The 20,635-nt window shown below is 44.3% G+C and overlaps 1 protein-coding gene across 18 annotated transcripts in view; it reads right to left on the reverse strand.

Annotated features, from left to right (window-relative positions):
* Positions 1-20,635, reverse strand: part of LRMDA (leucine rich melanocyte differentiation associated) — a 1,316,989-nt gene that overhangs the window by 1,232,301 nt on the left and 64,053 nt on the right. The window lies entirely within an intron of this gene.

The following is a 20,635-nucleotide window of genomic DNA, read 5'->3' on the forward strand; positions in this document are numbered from 1 at the left end:
ACCAAGGAGGAGAAAATGAAAAACAGGTAAAAGGGGGTTGCCTTTGAATCAATTGTACCTTAAGCAGGAGTAACGCTAAGTTGTATAGTTTGTGTTCTAGAAAACAAATAAATACTCCCAAAACAGGAATGATCACTAATTGTAACAAGGGAGTGATTTCAGAAATCCAGGAAGGCTCCTGAATAAACCACCAAGAGAACAGGTCCACTTCTACCACTTAAAGTCTTCCTATCCACTATCATAGATAGAATCATGTCCCTACACGCTGCGCGATGTCCATGTCCTTATCCCTAGGACCTGTGACTATCGCCTTACAAAGCAAAAGGGACTCTGCTTGTATGATTCAGTTAGGAAACTAGCTGAAGGGAGACTGTTGTTGATTATCCAGATGGGCCCAATATAAGTACAAGGATCCTTTATAAGAGAGAACTTCTCAGAGTCAGAAAAGGAGATGTAAAAACAGAAGCAGAGGTTGGAGGGATGCAGGACCACAAGCCAAGGAATGTGGGCAATTCATAGACGTCAAAAAGGAAAGGGAACAGATTTTCCCTGGAGCCTCTAGTAGGAACACAGCCCACACCTTGATTTTAGCTCAGCTAAGACCTATTTTGGACTATGACCTCCAAAGTATAAGATAATAAATTTGTGTCATTTTAAGCCACTTAGTTTGTGGTAATTTGTTACAGTAGCAATAGGGAACTAGCAAACCCATCAAAAATACCCAGCATTCCTGCAGTTTACCAACCTGCCACAACATGTGTTAAAGTACCCTGTGAAGTTGGTTGTCCTCCACGGGGATGATACCTGTGTCTTCATGATCTATAGAGTGTGTAGTCTGCATGTAAGACAGCACATCAACACACATGCAAAAGAAAGAATTGAGGGAGAGAGAGAGCACAGGTGTGCATGCATACAAACAAACCTGGAATGAGAACAAAAATTGACCCTGAAGTTTGTTACAACTGGAATGGAGAGAAAGAAAAAAGTAAGGATCACAAATTTTTCACATCTGCCATAAAACATTTCACGGCACCATCGAATCAGATGGGCCCTGGTGAAAGGTTTTAATAGGCAACTATCTGGTGTGGTAAAGCTTAGAAAATGAACTTTCAAGTCCCCTACTTTTCCAGTTAAATAAATCTGATTCTCTCCATAGAGAATTCAACTCCCACAAACCAAGAAAAAACTCTTTTCCACATAACAACTGGCATGGCAAAGATAAAACTTGGCTACATAATGACTTTGTTACTCTTGTTGCAAACCATCTGTCAAATTTTGTTTAACAAGTGGGGTAAATTCAAGAGAAATAAATAACAGTTTTCTGCAAAGGCTTATGTGCACACAGGTATACTTTAAATGAGCTATGCTTGACATAAAGCGCACGCACACACATACACACACTTACTGTCTCAATTTCCTGGCAATGTACTCTTGGTTAAATACACAACCATGAAGCCCAGAGAGAGAGATGCAAATCATTCTTCTTCCTCCTCCCTCCCCACTTCTCACTCTGCTTCCCCCCTCCCTCTCATCTTGTTCCTCTGGGAACTCAGACCCAAACCAGCTCTGCTCCTTCCCAGCTGCCAATTCCCAAGAACCTTCACAACTCACCCTCACAACTGTAGTCCTCTTAAAACAAACAGGACATAAATCAGCCACAAAAACTGACTCAACTTCAAACCAGCCTGTTCCAACATTAACAGTGCTTTTGTTGTCAATAAACCTATATTTGACTTCTCCTATTTTTATGTGCATTTTATTTATAAATTACTAATGCTTTTCCTGGAGCAAAACGGTCAAAGTAATAGTTGTACTGAGCCATATTCCAACATCTAAAAAAGAAAAAAGTGCAATTCAAATTGAATCAAAGAGAACTATTAGCTGTGACTATACATGCACATCCCAACTCTGCCTGGTCTCCAAGACCTACCCTTCTTATTCCCACTTACCAGGAGCGAGGCAAGACTATGTGGACTTTATGCTGCAGTCATCAGACAGACGGAAAGTGGCAGACATGGCTCTGAGGAGCCCTTCTATCTGGCTGTGCACAGTCTTCAGACAATAGTATTGACATATTTGTTCAAACTAGAGGAAGTGTAGAGGTGGTGGTTTTATACTAAATGAGAACTGACTACAAACCAAGTACATGACAGACTGTCCAGCCCCTTGGGAACTCAAAGAACCTGCAGAAGCAACAGATCTCTCTCTCCCAATCTTCAGAACAAGCCAGAATATGCTGCTTCCTTGTTGCATGAAAAAAATAAACTGCTTACAGAAGAAGGTAGAAGAACAAGTCAAGATTTAACATGAAGTTCCAGTTCTTTCTTTGCTCAGAAACCACAAGACCCAATTCTCTCCCATAGGAAGCTCTCCATATAATGGGTTTGGAAGACGAAGTGACTTATATAAAGGGAATATAAGAAAAAGAAGACAACGCAAAGGTCTTGAGTCATTCAACTTAAAGGCAACTTTCTTCTCTGATTCCTGGTTCAACTGGTTTGAAACATGTGTTGCTTTCACATAACTTGGGAGACAGGACCATAACATGGATGGGTAAAGTCTATTATCTTGGGATAAGGAGAACAGCTTCTCTCATGCCAAGGCCTTCCCCAAGGACATCTGATTTACCAATAGACACATGGGGTCCCACCTTCCAAATATTACAAGTTCACAGCAGGTAAGAGCAGGAAGGCACCTGAGAGACTGTCTTGTCCAAATCCTTAGTCACCAAGAAAATGGTAGCTCATAGCCCCACAATATGGGGGGAAGGGGAGAGCTGCAACCAGAATTCTGGTTTTCGCACTCCTCCTGTATTTTATTTTCAATCCAAAGAAGGTGGGGGCTCTTCCAGAAGCTGACAGAATAGGTATGTGTGTGGATGCAGTGGGAGCAGGAACGGCGAGGGTCTGCTACAGAGCCATTTGCTTTCCCTCTGGGATCCAGCTAAGGAGTGAGCAGGTACAAATTTGGACAATGGCCTGGCCTTTTAGGGGTTCATGGGACAGTTCTGGAAGAGGATAACTCGCTCTTCTGTCAGGGACCAAGCCATCCCAACCTTTCTGAGTTTACTCAGCTCCTCCCTCTACCTTCTGCCTCTCTGGCCAAGGGCCTCAATTCTTCTAGCCCTGCCATCAGACCAGCCCCCAGCTTCTCCATAGGAAGTGTCACTCCACTGTCCATTCAGTTGGCTGAGAGTGCAAACCTAGGTTTACAACTTAATTGGGGGGTTGGGGGAGCGCCCATCTACAGGCACAGAGGCTTTCAGCCTGAAGCTGGTAGATTTTACCTATCTAATCTCCGTCAGCCTTTATAATTCTGCTCAAACCCCTCTCCTTCCTTCAACAAGCATTTCTCATATCCTCATATGCTCAGACATCTTGGATCACCCCATCTTGGAACAGCTTACATGTCAGGGACAAGTTAGTGTCCAAAATTATGTAAGATACTATAGGCCGTGGTGTCCCAAATGGTAAAGAATCTGCCTGCAATGTGGGAGACCCGGATTTGATCCCTGGATCAGGAAGATTCCCTGGAGAAGGGAATGGCTACCCACACCAGTATTCTTGCCTGGAGAATTCCATGGACAGAGGAGCCTGGCGGGCTATAGTCCATGGGATCGCAAAGAGATGGACTTGACTGAGTGACTAACACAAAAACCAAAACATGTAAGATACAGCTCCCCTTCTCAGGGACCCACTAGCATCCACACTTTTCTCCACCCTCTGCGTCCAGGAAGTCTCTGTCTAGTATGCAGTTAGCCAGTTCTTAGATCATCATGTCGTCTTCCAAATCTTTTTCTTCTTAACCTGCAGCCCAAGCTTCTGAGATTCAAAAGGCAGGATCAGACTTGGTTTTCTGCTATATCATCCCTTACTGAAGAAAGTTAAGAATAAAATCCCCAGCCTACAGAAAGGGGTGCAGAGGAATGCAGATTGAACAAGAGAAAGAAAAGGTCAGTGGTGATCTAATTCAATATCCTGTCAACACAAATATTTAATGAGTACTTCTTCTCTGCTGGACATTTTCATTTCTACTCTCATTTTAACTCATGTCACAGAGGAGTAAACAGACTTAGATGACCGAGGACTTCCTCAGAGCTGCATGCTCCATGTGTTTGTGCCTCAGACAGGTGTACAGCCTCAAGACTGGGGCTGTGAGCTTCTTCATTGGCAGGGTGGCGACTCAGAGTAGCTAGACTGAGGGGCCAGGTTTGAGTCCCACAACCTACTCACCGAGTACCTACCTCCCAGCTGACTTCCCTGAGCCTATTTCCTCACCTGCAGAAGGGCAGTAACAACCACACACACCTACCTTCCTAATTCCCATCCTTTCTCAAAGGATCATTGGAGGATTAAGTCAGTTAATACCAGAAGTAGTCAGAATCGTGTTTGGCTCACCCTGCATTCTTAATGTGAGCCACCATCACCATCCTCATCACCATCTCCCTGGTACACAGGGCAGGGTACATTGCCCACTGCAGCCAACACTACAAAAACTACTGGCTTAACTATGGGGGAATAGGTTCCTCTCAGGTACCAACATGCCCACCTGAGAGCATTTCAGAGTGGCTCAGCTCTGACAAGCCAGCCACCCTCTAGGGCTCCGGATTATTCCTCCCAGTTCCAGTTCACAGGGGCCAGCCCTCTCTCCTCCCCTGCACCCGTGTGTGCTTTTAGAACTGTAATGACTCACTTCTCAGAGATCTCAGGCCTGCAATGCATCCCCAATGAGATCTCAAGCCACTTGAAGATGCAGAATCGAGTCCATAAATACAATTCTGTGATCCCCAAAACTGGAGATGTAACTTGGGGATGTGCTTTCCAGCATTTTGTGCTAGCACACAGCAAAGAACAGCCCTTGGCATTTACCTGTTTGGCTAATTTCTCATTACTAATCAGTATCAGTGTTGTTTCTGGTCCCAACTATTTACCAATTCAGGTATTTGTTTCTGCCTCACACACCTAATCATGCTACAAAATTTGGAATTACTTTAGATTAAGGGAGCCTAGGGCACAAATATTTGCTGGCAGGTAAGGTGAAAACAAACCTGACGTGCCAGCCTCTTCTTAGTACTTCACTGGAGTCTATGGGAAAGCCAGGCGTTCTTTTCAGCCTGGAGAGCCTCAGGAGACAGGAACCAAAGTTAAGGTTCTGGACAGCAGGGAAAGGAAGGACAAGGCCCACACATTCAAAAATAAGACAAAGTGAGGAAACAAGACTCCAGGTGGTTTTAGGAAACTGTTTCCAGCAGAAAGCCCAATCCTTCCTCAATTCTTGTCATAGGCTTCTCCAAAATAAGGGACCAAGGAAAGGAGGCCAATCAATTTAAAGATAGAGAAAGGCCAGAAACATGAAGGGACTTGCCCAGTGTCTCTTGAGACAAAGAAACGATGAGTGAAGAGAAGGAAAATAATGAATTGGAAAGGATGACTGATCTCAAATAAGGACACACAGACACCAGTCCCAATTCTGCCATGCATCCAGACGCACTCCCTCTCTGGGGCCCCAGGCTCATCTGTAAAATCAGACATGGAAGACGTGCACAGTGACACAGTCCACAGGTATCAAGAGACACCCAGCCACATTCTAGGACCCTCCAAGACCCCTCTTACAGTCTAGTGTTGTTTCTCAACACAGTCTTGGAAGTAGTACTCTAAATAATGTGCACACACCACACAACTAGACAAAGATACACATACGTATTAAGAGAATGCAGATGAATGCAGAAGGGAATTTTATTTAACTCACTGGAGTTGTTAAATGTTTACTTTGGTTTTCTTCCCTCTTTTCCCCCTGGTAAAATTTTCTCTCTCTCTCTCTCTCTCACACACACACACAGACACACACACACAAATACACACACAAGAAAGGCCCAACCCCTCTGGCCACTGGGGTTTCTGTTCCCAGGCAACGCTGTGCCAAGGAGGGGGATGGAAGCCAGCAACGGTGGCCCATGAGGGCCAACAAAGAGGGGCCAAGCACTCCCACTGTCACCACCCTCAAACACCTGGTCGAGTCTGATTAATGAGATGAGGACCAGATGCTAAAAAATGTCTGCTAAATTAAAAGAAAAGAGAAACAAAGAGAAAAGGAAAGGAAACCAGAAGCCTGCCTTTAATACAGTGCACTTTGTTATCTGTAATGTCTTTCAACCACAGATAACAGAATCAACCACATGGAATCTAAGATGCATGCCAGGTGAAAAAACACCATAAAGACATAATAAAAAGTTCCACCAGTGCCCATAAATTGCTGGGGGACTGTTACAAGGGCAGAGCCATAAATTCTTGATGTTTCCCAAATTAGAGGGTACCAACACATATGCAGATATATTTGTGTGGGTAATTGAGGGCTAAAAATCTTACATTAAACACAGCTCCCTCCTTCAAACGCTGTTAGGGGAGCCTCCAACAGGCACGCACATACAGCACACACTGTAGGAATTCAATTTGGAAACCATCATCTAAAGCACAGAGGAGAACAGGAAAGTCATATTGCTATAATGCTTAGATTATCAATCATCTTGACAGTTTATTGGCTTTATCACCACACATACCATTAAAATGATGTCTGGCCTAGACTGTCAGGAGCAAACATTAAACAGACCAGGATTAAAAAGCAGATCCCAAACAGCACTCCAGTCAAGTTTCCCTTGCACTCTGAAATTAGTTAGAGCTGACTAAGAAACTGGCGCTCGACTTTGAAGAAATATACAGCCCAAAAGGCTGAGAGTCAACTCAGACCTGACGAGCTGATAGGTAATGTCATGTTATGGCAAATCCGACTCTCTTGAGGTTGATTTATCACGTACTCTGTGCAACAGAATGATTGCTAATGGTGGAAGGGAAAAGGAGGAGGGGAAGAAAACACCAACGTCATTGGCCTCTTCTCACAACCAAGGGCTTGCATCCAAAGGGCCAGACCAGCTCCCTGAAGTGGGCTGGGCGTGCTAATAAATTCACACGACTGAGCAAACATATTAACATCACCCCCACACAGGTTATTAAAGTAATTTTACAGATTCAGAAGAACCGAATAGGCGGCGGAAGAGACATTCATAATTCAAGAGCTCTAGACAGCGCAAGAGTTACGAACCCTATACGTTTTTAAAATGCTTCTGCATGTGTCACTTTGGCAAGGAAATCTCAACACAATTAAAACTATACTAGCACATCAATAGGGCTCAATTGAGAGCTGTGTACCTGCCTTTTACTAGGCCAGGGCTTTATAGACGCCTTAGGAAGAAAGGGGAAATGGGAAATTCAGCACTAATTAAAGGGAACCTTCTGTGCTGAAGGAAAAATGGGGGCATTTCTGAAATATATATATAAAAGGAACATGTTTTCGAACCTCTGCCAAGGCCTTGGCTTCGTTCACAGTCCCTAGAACTGTTCTCTGTTTGTTTGGAAGTTACAGAGCCATTCTGGTTGTGATTAATAGTTTGCTTTCCTCTACAAGTAAGTCATTAAGAGAAGGGTGGGGTGGGGCGAAGAGAAAACTGAAAGGGGCGGAACTGGCCCAGAAACAATGCAAGTAAGAAAACCAGACCACATTTTTTCAATTTTTTTGCTCTCCCTGCTTCTTTACTCAAGGGGTGCCCCAAGATCTCTCCACTGAGTGACTCCAAAATGGCCTTTAAGGTGACAAGACTCACAAGGGCAGCACTTTAGAACCCCTTTCTCTTGTGTCTTTCCCTCAAGTGGGCTTGTCAGTACTTTGAAAATTCATTAACTCATTCTTCAGGGTATGCTCTGGAAAATAACAGGACAAAAGCAGCCACAAGGCACGAAGGAACCATCACAGCAGCAATCCTGCTCTCACTGGGGACCCCTGACAACTAAGGTCTCCCCAAGTGGGCGGTGCCACCAATTTGTGATGCTTCCAATCAGCCGTCTATCTCCAAGCAGTGCTGTATGTTCTGTTGGTTATGTGTTGGGGAAGAAGGGTGGCAGTTCCCTGGTGGCTCAGCTGGTTAAGGATCCGCCTGCAAAGTGGGAGACCTGGGTTCGAACCCTGAGTTGAGAAGATTCCCTGGAGAAGAGAACAGTTACCCACTCCAGTATTCTGGCCTGGAGAACGCCATGGACTGTATAGTCCCATGGGGTCATAGAGAGTTGGACACGACTGAAGCGACTTTCACTTTCACACCATTTGCCCAGGGAATCATTTTCTGTATGTCAGATGTCACCAGAGGGGGGAAAAAAAGTCATGCCAAAACATAAAGGTTGTATGCAACTGAGTCGACACTGAACTTTACACCTGAATGAGCATCTGGGCTTGGGAACCCAGGTGGGACCCACGCACATCCTTAGGCATGCGCACACTTGAAAGCATCACAGCTCTTTGTACAAGAGCCAGGAGAGACATAAGTAGGGCAAGGGCAGTCAGCATCCATGCTCCTTACACTAGAAACTTCCTCTGCCATCACCTCTGGCTCTGATTTCCAAAGCACTTTCACTATCAGTGAGGAGGAAATCTCCCACAACTCTCCCTCCTTCCACCCACTCCCAAAACAGGAAATAGACAGAATCTCTGCTTTCACACTCGAAGACATCAAGGCACCAAGAGCTCCATGGGGAGATACGTAGCAACCCACCCATGAAATCAATCATCAAGGTCCCTGGGCACCAGCCAAGAGACGAACACGATGCTAAGCTCCTTCATGGACACACAGGACTCTGAAGAGCATGGCCCATGTCTCCACACAGCCTACAACCCACCCAGCCAGGTGACACAACTAGCTCATCATCAAGCAGAAGAGTCTCCACTCTTTCCACCAGCCCCCTGAGCTCCGGCCGAGCAGGGCCCATACCTGCTACAAAAACAAAATCAAGGAGCAGGCACCAGGTATGAATGAAAAAAAAAAAAAAATCATTATTTTTTAATCAAACAATAACACACACAAAGAATGAAAAGGTCGAGTTAACTGTTGGTTAGTCTGGAAACCCCAGGTTGGCTGCCAATTCAGGACCTTCTTCCACCTAGTGACTGAAAGAAGTCAGCCAGGGCGGTAGCAGGAAGCTGAAGAAACTTATTCTCTTTTCTCTAAGTCCTCCTACAACTCCCTTCTCATCCCCACCCCACCTTCATAATGCCGATGCTGCATGAGTGCCCACATTTCAGGTCATCCCAGTGCAGCCCTAATCAGAAGAGTAAGGCAGGACAGGATTAATGGACAGAGGAAATACAAAGAAATGAGATAACTGAAGTCTATTTTAGCCTAGTCTACTTATGTCTCATTGCCTCCTATCTTGGAAACGGCTCTAAAAGCTTTCTAAGAGTCATCCTAACACTAAGTTCACTGGGGTTTTTCTTATTATGAAAAATAATAAGCCTTGACTGTTCTGTGTTTGTATTAGGTACTTCACAGGAGTGGTAGGGAGAGAGCAGAAGTCAGCATGGCCCAGCATCGACTCTTAGTAAACACGTGCTGGTCACAACTGAAATGTGCAATAGTGATTTGAAAAGTTAAATAAGGTAATGTGAGAGTTCAAGAGAAGAGAGAACTTGTCGTTCTTGCAGCTTGAGAACTGTCATTGTCACATGATACAGAGATGGGAACGGTGAGTGTGAGTTCACCCCAAGGGGCAGCTGGTGGGGATGGGGTGGATCCATAAAGGACAGCTTTATGGAGAGAGTAGGAATCAGCCAGTCCTTGAAGTGTGGGCAGACAGAGAAGGGCAGTCCACGTAGGAAGAACATGAGGGGAAGGTGTTGAAGAGGATGCAGCAAATGTACTGCAGTGATCCATGAAGGTGTCATGGAGGGAAGTGGAGGGAGCCAAGTGGGATGGGAGAGACTAGGGATCCCAAGCAGGGCATGAAATGAACATCTCACACTTGCTCCTGGTCTTCTCCCAAATATTGATCCTCTCCCAAGGTTTTCTATTAGTGCACCAATGCAGAGATGGCTGATTGCTCCCTGATTATCTGTAATATATGGCCATGCAACTGAGCTGTGGCCCATGGGATGTGAGCAACTTCTAGGTGCTGACTCTGGGGAGAAGAGATATATCCAGACTGTGGCTGTAATAGTCAACTGGCTAGAACCATGCTGATGAGGGTAACAGTCTAGACATGGCAGTAGTACAACTAAAGGATTTTAGGAGCACAACACCATAGAGCCACTGTCCCAGCCCTGCAATGCTCACACATGGGCTAGGATGAGAACAATCCACTCCCATCTTGCTGACCCACTTTTGAGTTTTGTTACAACAGCCATCCCTGAACCATAACTAAAACAACCCTTATTCATCCAGTTCCAAAGGCAGGCACTTAGGTGTCAGCCTTGATGCCTTCTTGCCCCTCACACCCATAACCTCTATCACCAAGTTCTTCTCATGTTCACCAGTATCTATCACTCAAGTGTCCCCCCTTTATCTCACTGTAATAGTCAAGTACATGACCTATCCACATCTACTCTGACCTTCTCCTATCCATGATCACACTGTAGCCACAGTGATTCTTTTTTCAGACAAATATGATGATGTCTCCTGATGCAAACTCCCAATGGTTTCCCACTCTTGTTAGGATAACGACAAAAATCTTTAATACATACTACAGGGCTTGGCACACTCTGATACCTAGCTGCCTCTCTTATACCATACTCTGCACCAACTTTCTACTGACCCTTAATACCTACAATACTTCTTTCTCCCACCACATGGCCTTTACACAAACTGTTCCCAGTGCCTAGAATGCATTTTCCCCCTTCCTTACTTGGTTAAATCCCACTCATCCTTCAGATCTTAACCGAAGCATCACTTGGTTAGTGAAGTCTCCCCTGACCTACCACATCAGGTCAATTGCCCCTATTATTACATGTGCTATACATAATTTTATTCATTAATACATACATTTTTACCCATGCGGCTTTCTCATAATATTTCTATTTATAATTAGCTGTTTGTCTAGTATGCCTCATTTTCTATTAATCTAGAAAAATATGAAGCGAATATTACATTTGTCTACCACTCCCTCCTCCCCCAAGACTGTTCATTCAATGAGGATAAGGACACCCCTGCTGTTCATTTCTGCATCTCTACTACCCAACATGATGCTTGGCACAAAGACACTCAAGAAATATTTAATAAATCAATGAACTGACACAAAAATGAATTAACAGATGGTTCTGTATCTACTATGCCTCTTACTTCATTAATACTCTTTATCTGTCTGCTTTCTGACTCATCAGATACCCTTAAGCTTCCAGGTTGTTGACCTCAGCAGACAAAGCAAAGGTTCTCATAATTAAATTTGGGAGAAATATCCTGCCTGCTCTTCCTCATTCAGCTTTCTTCCCCCCATAAAGACAACCTACTGTGTGAGCGTGGTTCCTTATTCCCAGTACAACTTACTGTGATATCAGTACATATTCCATAGGGACTGAGCATCACTGGTACTTAATGATCCATTAGATGGCCACCTTGATGGAAACCAGAAGGTGGTTAATGCTCTAACAAACTATCTCTAAACCAAGGTAACAGAGGGTGACAAAGGGATTATGGCTCCTATAAACCAATAGTCATGGTTTATAACACTAATATTTCATTAACTGAATGAGAAATCAGGCATCCTGGATTCCAGACCAACTATAAAGTGGCACAACTGAATCGCAGGGGCTCTGGCCAGGTTCCCCAAATGTCTGAGTCAAGAGGACTAATGTCATCCACATCCCCAAAGAGGCACAATTTTCCTTTATAAATCCACCACCATCACCCCTTCCCTTCACACACACACACACACACACACACACACACACATATAGCACCAGCAGTCCCTAGCGCTGCAAGTTGCAGCTTCCAAAATGTTCCAGAAGCAGGCAATGAAACTGCTCTAAAAAATCAGCTGATTTCACATTCAAATGCAAAATTATTCCTAAAGAAGACAAACACAATGGTGGCACCTGTAATAAATACAACGGGCTATTAACCACCAGAAGGTAGCCTCACTTCCAAAAATTGTGCATTCCCTAGAGAAAAGGGCTCCTCCCTGACTTTTGCACTTTTATACAGTGATCATTAAAAAGCCTTTATGTGCCATCTTGCTCTGTGTTCCTCTCAGATTAAATTCAAGAAAGGCGGCAAATGATGCCAATGTGTGATGCTTCAAGTCAACTGCCTCTGCCTGGGAAATGCAGGGCTGGGGAGGGAAGGACAAGCACCATTCAGGGTGAGTAGAGGGGGAAGTGCACCTGGTAGAGCCTGGGGAGGCCTGGATGCACTGAAAGAAATAGCAAATGTAAACTTAGGCCCATGCTTGCAACCTGCCTGAGTTTAAAGGGCCATCCAGGTCCTGAGGCCATACGAACCAAGAGTAAGTTTATTATACTCAATGCTTCCCCAAGAAACACTGGCTTAGCAAGGGCTCTAACCCCCATTCTGCAGAAGAATCAACTGAGGCACACGGCTGTGCTGTGTGCTTAATCGCTCAGTCATGTCCAACGCTTTGTGACCCCATGAACTGCAGCCCACCAGGCTCCTCTGTCCATGGGGATTCTCCAGGAAAGAATACTGGAGTGGGTTGCCATGCCCTCCTCCAGAGGATTTTCCCAACCCAGGGATCAAACCCAGGGCTCTCACATTGCAGGCAAATTGTCTACTGTTGGAGCTACCAGGGAAGCCCATGGAGGCGCATGGCAATGATGCCAATAATTCAAGTCAGGGGTTAATTTTTTTAATCTAAAAATCAAGAAGGTATGTAGTGACATGAAAAGATGTTCAACATCACTAATTATCAAAAAGATGTAAATCAAAACTACAACGAGGTACCACCTCCCACTGGTGAGAATGGCCATCATTAAAAAGTCTACAAACGACAAATGCTGGAGAGTGTATGGGAAAAAGGGAACCCCTCCTACACTGCTGACAGGAATGTAAGCTGGCACAGCTGCTATGGAGCTCAGTATGGAGGTTCCTCAAAAAATTAAAAACAGAACTATTATGTGACACAGCAATCCCACTCCTGGGCATACATCCAAAGAAAACCATAATTCAAAAAGACACATGGACCCCTTTATTCACAGAAGCACTATTTACAATTAGCCAAAACATGGAGACAACCAAAATGTCCATCAGCAGAGGAATGGATAAAGGAGATGTGGCACCTACATACAATGGAATACTACTCAGTCATTAAAAAGAACAAAATAATGCCATTTTCAGCAATATGGATGCAATTAGAGATTATTATACTAAGTGAAGTAAGAAAGAGAAAGACAAATACCATGATATCACTTACATGTGTAATCTAAAATATGGCACAAATGAACCTATCTATGAAACAGAAACAGAATCACAGGCAAAGAGTACAGACTTGTAGTTGCCAAGCAGGAGGGAGGAGGAAGAGGGATGGACTGGGAGTTTGGGATTAGTATAAGCAAACTATTCCATTTAGAATGGATAGAAAACAAGGTCCAACTGTATAGCACAGGGAACTATATTCAGTCTCCTGGGATAAACAATAATGGAAAAGAATATAAGAAAGAATGTGTGTGTGTGTGTAACTGAGTCACTTTGCTACAACAGAAATTAGAACATTTTAAATCAACTATACTTCAATAACAAAAAAAAGAAGGTATGTAACTTGTTTTCTGGACTGGGTGGCTCTATGATAATCCTCTGCCAAGCCATGCCCACCGCCAGGGGAAGGGTGAAATGGATCAGTCAGTGTTACAGAGGCTGTGAGAGCGCATTGCTACCCTGCTCTCTTCTTCCTGGGCACACACTGCACTTCACTTCCCAGTCTCCTTCCAGGAAGGTGGGCTCATATAACTAGTTCTCACCAGTGAGGCGTGAAAGGGAGTGAGGGGTGCAACTCTGGGACAGAGGTGGTTGTTAGACTGTTAGACTCGGTGTGCCTTCTCTCTTCCTCTGCCCCATCCAATAGAACAACTGAGAGGGCTCCAAAAACAGAGCAGGGAGCCACAAGAGGAAAGGAGCCCGGGCTCCTGAGTGATGCCATAAAACACTGCTCCCCTCTTCCACCTCACTGCCACTACACACACACACACACACACATATATACACACACACACTGCTTCAGACTTGAAATAAACAGACTTTTATCATATCAAGCCACTAAGACTTGGGGGCTGTCTTTAACAGCAAATAATCTTCTCTGACAGTAATTCAAATTTGACTAGCATCCGCTTTGAGACCTATAGGGCTTCCCTAGCAGCTCAGTTGGTAAAGAATCTGCCTGCAATGCAGGAGACCTAGGTTCGATCCCTGGGTTGGAAAGATCCCCTGGAGAAGAGAAAGGCTACCCACTCCAGTATTGTGGCCTGGAGAATTCCATGGACTGTATAGTCCATGGGGTAGAAAAGAGTCAAACACAACTGAGCGATTTTTCACTTCACTTCACTTGAGGCCTATACTGGTTATGTTTGTATAGGAAATTCAACCTCTTAATTATTCTAGGCTCTAGTTAAGAGATCCTTCAGGAAAATTAGAGATACCAAAGGAACATTTCATGCAAAGATAGGCTCAATAAAGGACAGAAATGGTATGGACCTAACAGAAGCAGAAGATATTAAGAAGAGGTAGCAAGAATACACAGAAGAACTGTACAAAAAAGATCTTCACGGCCCAGATAATCACAATGGTGTGATCACTCACCTAGAGCCAGACATCCTGGAATGTGAAGTCAAGTGGGCCATAGAAAGCATCACTACGAACAAAGCTAGTGGAGGTGATGGAATTCCAGTTGAGCTATTTCAAATCCTGAAAGATGATGCTATGAAAGTGCTGCACTCGATATGCCAGCAAATTTGGAAAACTCAGCAGTGGCCACAGGACTGGAAAAGGTCAGTTTTCATCCCAATCCCAAAGAAAGGCAATGCCAAACAATGTTCAAACATTCTTAAGGCTGTATATTGTCACCCTGCTTATTTACCTTGTATGCAGAGTACATCATGAGAAATGCTGGGCTGGAAGAAACACAAGCTGGAATCAAGACTGCCGGGAGAAATATCAATAACCTCAGATATGCAGATGACACCACCCTCATGGCAGAAAGTGAAGAGGAACTAAAGAGCCTCTTGATGAAAGTGAAAGAGGAGAGTGAAAAAGTTGGCTTAAAGCTCAACGTTCAGAAAACTAAGATCATGGCATCTGGTCCCATCACTTCATGGGAAATAGATGGGGAAACAGTGGAAACAGTGTCAGACTTTATTTTTTTGGGCTCCAGAATCACTGCTGATGGTGACTGCAGACATGAAATTAAAAGACGCTTACTCCTTGGAAGGAAGGTTATGGCCAACCTAGATAGCATATTTAAAAGCAGAGACATTACTTTGCCAACAAAAGTCCATCTAGTCAAGGCTATGGTTTTTCCAGTGGTCATGTATGGATGTGAGAGCTGGATGGTGAAGAAAGCTGAGTGTCGCCGAATTGATGCTTTTGAACTGTGGTGTTGGAGAAGACTCTTGAGAGTCCCTTGGACTGCAAGGAGATCCAATCAATCCATCCTAAAGGAGATCAATCCTGGGTGTTCATTGGAAGGACTGATGTTGAAGCTGAAACTCCAATACTTTGGCCACCTCATGCAAAAAGTTGACTCATTGGAAAGGACCCTAATGCTGGGTAGGATTGGGGGCAGGAGGAGAAGAGGAGGACAGAGGATGAGATGGTGGGATGGCATCACTGACTCGATGGACATGGGTTTGGGTAGACTCCGGGAGTTGATGATGGACTGGCGTGCTGCAGTTCATGGGGTCGGAAAGAGTTGGACACGACTGAGTAACTGAACTGAACTAGTTAAGGTTAATATTTGGTTTGTATTCTCAATTGGATCATTGACTCTGGAATTAAAATGTCACTATGGAAAATCCTCAACATGGGAAAGCCACCAGCAAATATTCAAAAGTTGACCCCACTTCCATGTCTAGAAATAGACCCAGCCCCCTCTCACTTTCCTGTTCTTTCTGATCACTCTTGCAATGGACAGGACACATACATGGAGCTCACTACTTTTACTGGTAGTACCTTTTATTATGTCCATTAGAGCTTTACTAGTAAGACACACACACACACACATACACACACCAGGCAAATATGGGAGCAACTGGGATTACATTTTACAAGGGGATAAATATGAATTCCAATCAGACACTCCTTTATCTGAGACTGTCAATTAAAAATGCTTGTTTCAAAAGAAAGTTTGTATATAGTTTATTCAGGATGCTTATCATATGTTTGCATGCATGCATACTAATTTGCTCAGTCGTGCCCAGCTCTTTGCAACCCCCTGGACTGTAACCCACCAGGCTCCTCTATACATGGGGTTGCCCAGGCAAGAATACTAGAGTGGGTTGCCACTTTCTACTCCAGGGGATCTTCCCAACCCTGGTATCAAACCCAAGTCTCCTGCATTGGTAGGCAGATTCTTTACCACTGAGCCACCCGGGAAGTCCTAGCATATGTTTAGGAAGGAGTATACTGCACACTGACTCCTGTTGGTACAGAAGAAAAAGACACTTGAAATGGAACATCATCCCAGCACCCTGAATCTCCACAGTACCTCAAAAGGCACACTTCAGCTTGGTCAAAGCCTAGATTACATTTCTACAAAGATGTCATGAAAGAGTGGCCACCTGCATTGGGAAAATCTGTGTCTTAGAGCAGAGATAAGATAGAAAGAGCAGATCTGGCCATCTGTCCAAAAAGCTGGCAACAGGTAGCGTGGTCTCATTCTGGAGTTGAGGAACCAGTGAAAACCCACAGATCAAATCACGTGGCTAAGTATTTAGCATCTACTACATCACTTGAAAATCTGTGGGAGAAACTGAATCTATTTCAGAGCTGAATGAACTCTCAGAGATCATGGGTCACCTCTCAGCTATGAGATCCTTACCTGACCTCCCAATCTTGGTCTGTCCATTAGCAGGACATGGATAATAATACCCTGCATCTAGTGGTCATATTCTGAGGATATAATTAGCTAAAGATGCAAAGCATTTAGCAAAAGAGAGCTCAGTTTATTTTAGCTGTCACTAGAACTCTAACAGTAACCATCTTGAAGGGCTCAACAGTGTATGTCTGTGTCTGTGTGTGAGTGGATGTGCTTCTGTGTCAGTGGGAAGCCCTGGGAGTGAGCGTGCATCTGTGTGTGTGAACAGTGTTCCATGGCAGCATGGGAGTCACTGGAGGGTGACTTCAGGACCCTAAGAAGGAGTCAGTCTCCAGTCCTCCAGCCCATTCAGAACAAGCTCAGTTTGAGGCTCTTCTATGTATTGAGGTTTCACATAACACTTAACTGAAGGGTTCTTCTTGGAAGAAAAGTTTCGCTTCCACCTTTTTAAAAAAAAAAACCATTAAGGACACTGGAGGTTAAAAAACAGAAGTTAATCCAAGTCCTCTCCTTCTCAGCTCAATTATCTTTTCACTGAACCAGGCGGGAGGCTGGGGATGAAGTGCAACCAGGTTTCTTCTCCCTGCCAAGCCTTGAGTTCTAGTGTCCAGACCTTGGCTCTGGCCCAAGGTCACCTCTGGAAACCCTGGTATCACAGGGAAGAAAACAATGTTACCATCACCTCCTTCTCCTGGGGTGCAAATACTCCCTTACCCCAAACTATCAGGAGAAACGCACACTACTTGCTAAGTTAAACAAAGCACTGCTCAGGCCAGCTCCAGACCTGGGCCATGTACCAAGATAATCAGAGTCACCACTGTAGCCTCATTATAAAAGCAGCAGCCAGCATTCACTTTTTGCCAGGCACTCCATACACCTTACTCCTTGTAAACTTTAAGACAATCTCGTGAAGCAAGATGCTACAGTCATCTCCATCTTGCAGAGAAGAAAATCAAGGCCCAGAGAATAAGTGGGCCAACTTACCCAGCTGGAAAGGATGGAGCTGGGGGATAACCCAGGCAGTTGGGTTCATTTTGCATCCTCTTCACCAGCCCACAGTTGTCTCCCAATCTTACACCCATGCCCGCATAAGACCCACTGGCAATGAGAGATCATCAACATCATGGGCCAGTCAAGGGCAGCTGCATTTTAGGAATGGGGGGCAGGGTAAACACCTGGGAAGATGAGAGATGTGTGGGGTAAGAACTTCACATCTCAAGAAAACTGGGTGTGCAACAAAACTGTCAGTATTGATCCACTCAGTGCAGAAAAACCACCAGGAAGAGGAGACACTTAAGGAAATGTCTGGCTTTCACTGACCCCATCATTTTCAACATCACCCTCCCTTCTTGCCCCCCAGTTCCCATCCTATGTGTCCCGGTCAGCACTTGCCCAAATGATCCTGCTTCACACAGCACACAGCAGGCACGCAACTATCTTCCCTCTACCGGAAAAAGGAGAACTCAGAATGCCTCCCAGGGTTCATTTTCCCAAAACCAACTCACCACTCCCCCATCAGGCTTCTGAAAAGAGAATTCACAGGTCAGACCCGTGCTCATACTCTGCCAACTCACCCATCCTCACTCCCCCTTTTAATTTCCCCCATTATGCCTGGATCAGTTTCCTCACCCTGTGCTAATTCCTCTCCCTCTCCGGTGTTTATACCCTTCAGATGTTTGCAGGCTATTATCATGTACCCACTTAGTCAAGCAGCACACATTAAGTTCTTTTCATCTTTCCTCATAAATCAATCCCTTAATCCCTCCAAGCCCTTTAATCGTACTAGCTGCTCCTCTCTGAACTCCATCCAGTTTCCCCAAGTCTCTGATAATGTTGTGACACGAGGCTAGATGCAAGGCTCCAGCTGCTGACTCTCCAAGCTGCTTGAGCGTCAAGGAGCTGTGAGTGTGTATGTGTGTGTGTCTGTGTGTGCGTGTGTCTGTGTTTGTGTGTGTGTGTGTGTCTGTGTGTATGTGTCTGTCTGTGTGTGTGTATCTGTGTCTGTGTGTGTCTGTGTCTGTGTGTGTCTGTGTCTGTCTGTGTGTGTGTCTATGTTTGTCTGTGTGTGTGCGTCCCACCTGGAAAGATGGACTCCTTGCCTTACCAGCTCCCAGTACCCTTTCTGCAGCCACATCATCATGAAGTGACTATGGCTATCTAGAGAAATGCAGAGCTCTCAAGCATTTTGGTCCATACAGAATTTAAAAGGGGAAACAACCCTATAGGAAGTTTTACAGCCCCATAAGATTTTCACTAGCTATCCCCACACACTCCCTAGGAATAGAAATAATGTCTCTGAAATCCAGGGGGATTTAAGAACCCAGGAGAAGGCCATTTTGGAGCCCCAGGCTATAAGCAAATTAAAACCAAAATGAGGCACCACTATATGTCCACCAGAAAGGCTGTAATTCAAAAGACTGACAACACCAAATGCTGGCAAAGATGCTGAACAACCAGAACTCTCCTATATTGTTGGTAGAAGTGAAAATGGAACCACCACTTTGGAGAAAGGTCCGGCAACTTCTTATAAAACCAAACATACACCTATCCGAGGACCCAGGAATTCTACTCCCAGGTATTTACTCAAGAAAAATGAAAACATATGTACACACAGTCTGTATGCAAATATTTACATCAGCTTAGCAGCTGAACCTGAAAGCAGCTCAGATGGCATTCAACAGGAGAATGGACAGCTATCGTATTCACACCATAAGAGACTACTCGACAGTAAAAAGAAATAAATTCCTAACATATCAAATCTCCTAATATATCGAATCTCAAACATATTGTACTAGTGAAAGAAGCACAAAGAAAACATATTAATACTGTATGATTTCAAATGTAAGAAGTCCTCAAACAGTCCAAATCAAGCCATGGTTGAAAAAAGTCAGAAGAGTGACAGCCTCTGAAACAGGGAACAGAGAGCGAGTAACAGGGAAGGGTGATGAAGAAACTTTCTGGGTTGAGGTCAGGTTTTACAGTTTTATAGGAGGTTGGATTACACAGATGTACACATTTATCAAAATCCGTATAATATAGAGTCTACATTTTGCAAAAGAAAAAAAAAAATGGGACATCTCTGACAGTCCAGTGGTTAGGACTCTCACTGCCAGCAGCCTGGGTTTTATACCTGGTCAGGGAACTAAAGATCCCACAAATCAGGCAGTGCAGCCAATAAATAAATAGGTTAATAAAAAATCAAGCAATATTGAACTCAAGTAAGTGATAGGGTACTAAATGTTTACGGTAAAGAGTACTGATGTCTGCAACTTACATTGAAATGCACAAAAAGAAAGATGGGTTGAGGGACGGACAGAGAGAAGATGAAGCAAGTGCAGTATCACGTTAATGGAAGAACTGGATACCACCCAGGTGGTGGGTATACGCACGATCACTATACGATTCTTCCCACTTTTCTGTATGACTGGAATGTTTCATAATAAAATGCCAGGAAAAAAAGAAAAAAACTTGACCCTTTCCATTCTTGACTCCTTGTAGACCCTGGAGCCATGAATGCCATACTGACATGCAATCTGTTTTTTATTACTCTGTCACTGTCTCAACCACTTGCTTCTCGTTCTAGATGTGGGCCCCTCACCATCCCCCCCACCCATGCCTATGTCCTCTCTTCCCATGTCTCCATTTTCTTAGTGTCAGTTATCTATATCCTTAAGAGAAATAAAAAGTTCATGCAAGGCTTCTTAATCTAAGATTCCTGGGCATCAGAGTAGGGGGAAGAATGAGGTCCATGCATCGACTGTAATTGTATGAAAGATTCTATGCAC

Source organism: Giraffa tippelskirchi, chromosome 2, assembly GCF_054371585.1.
Source record: "Giraffa tippelskirchi isolate mGirTip1 chromosome 2, T2T-mGirTip1v1.2.pri, whole genome shotgun sequence".
Classification (NCBI taxonomy): Eukaryota; Metazoa; Chordata; class Mammalia; order Artiodactyla; family Giraffidae; genus Giraffa; species Giraffa tippelskirchi.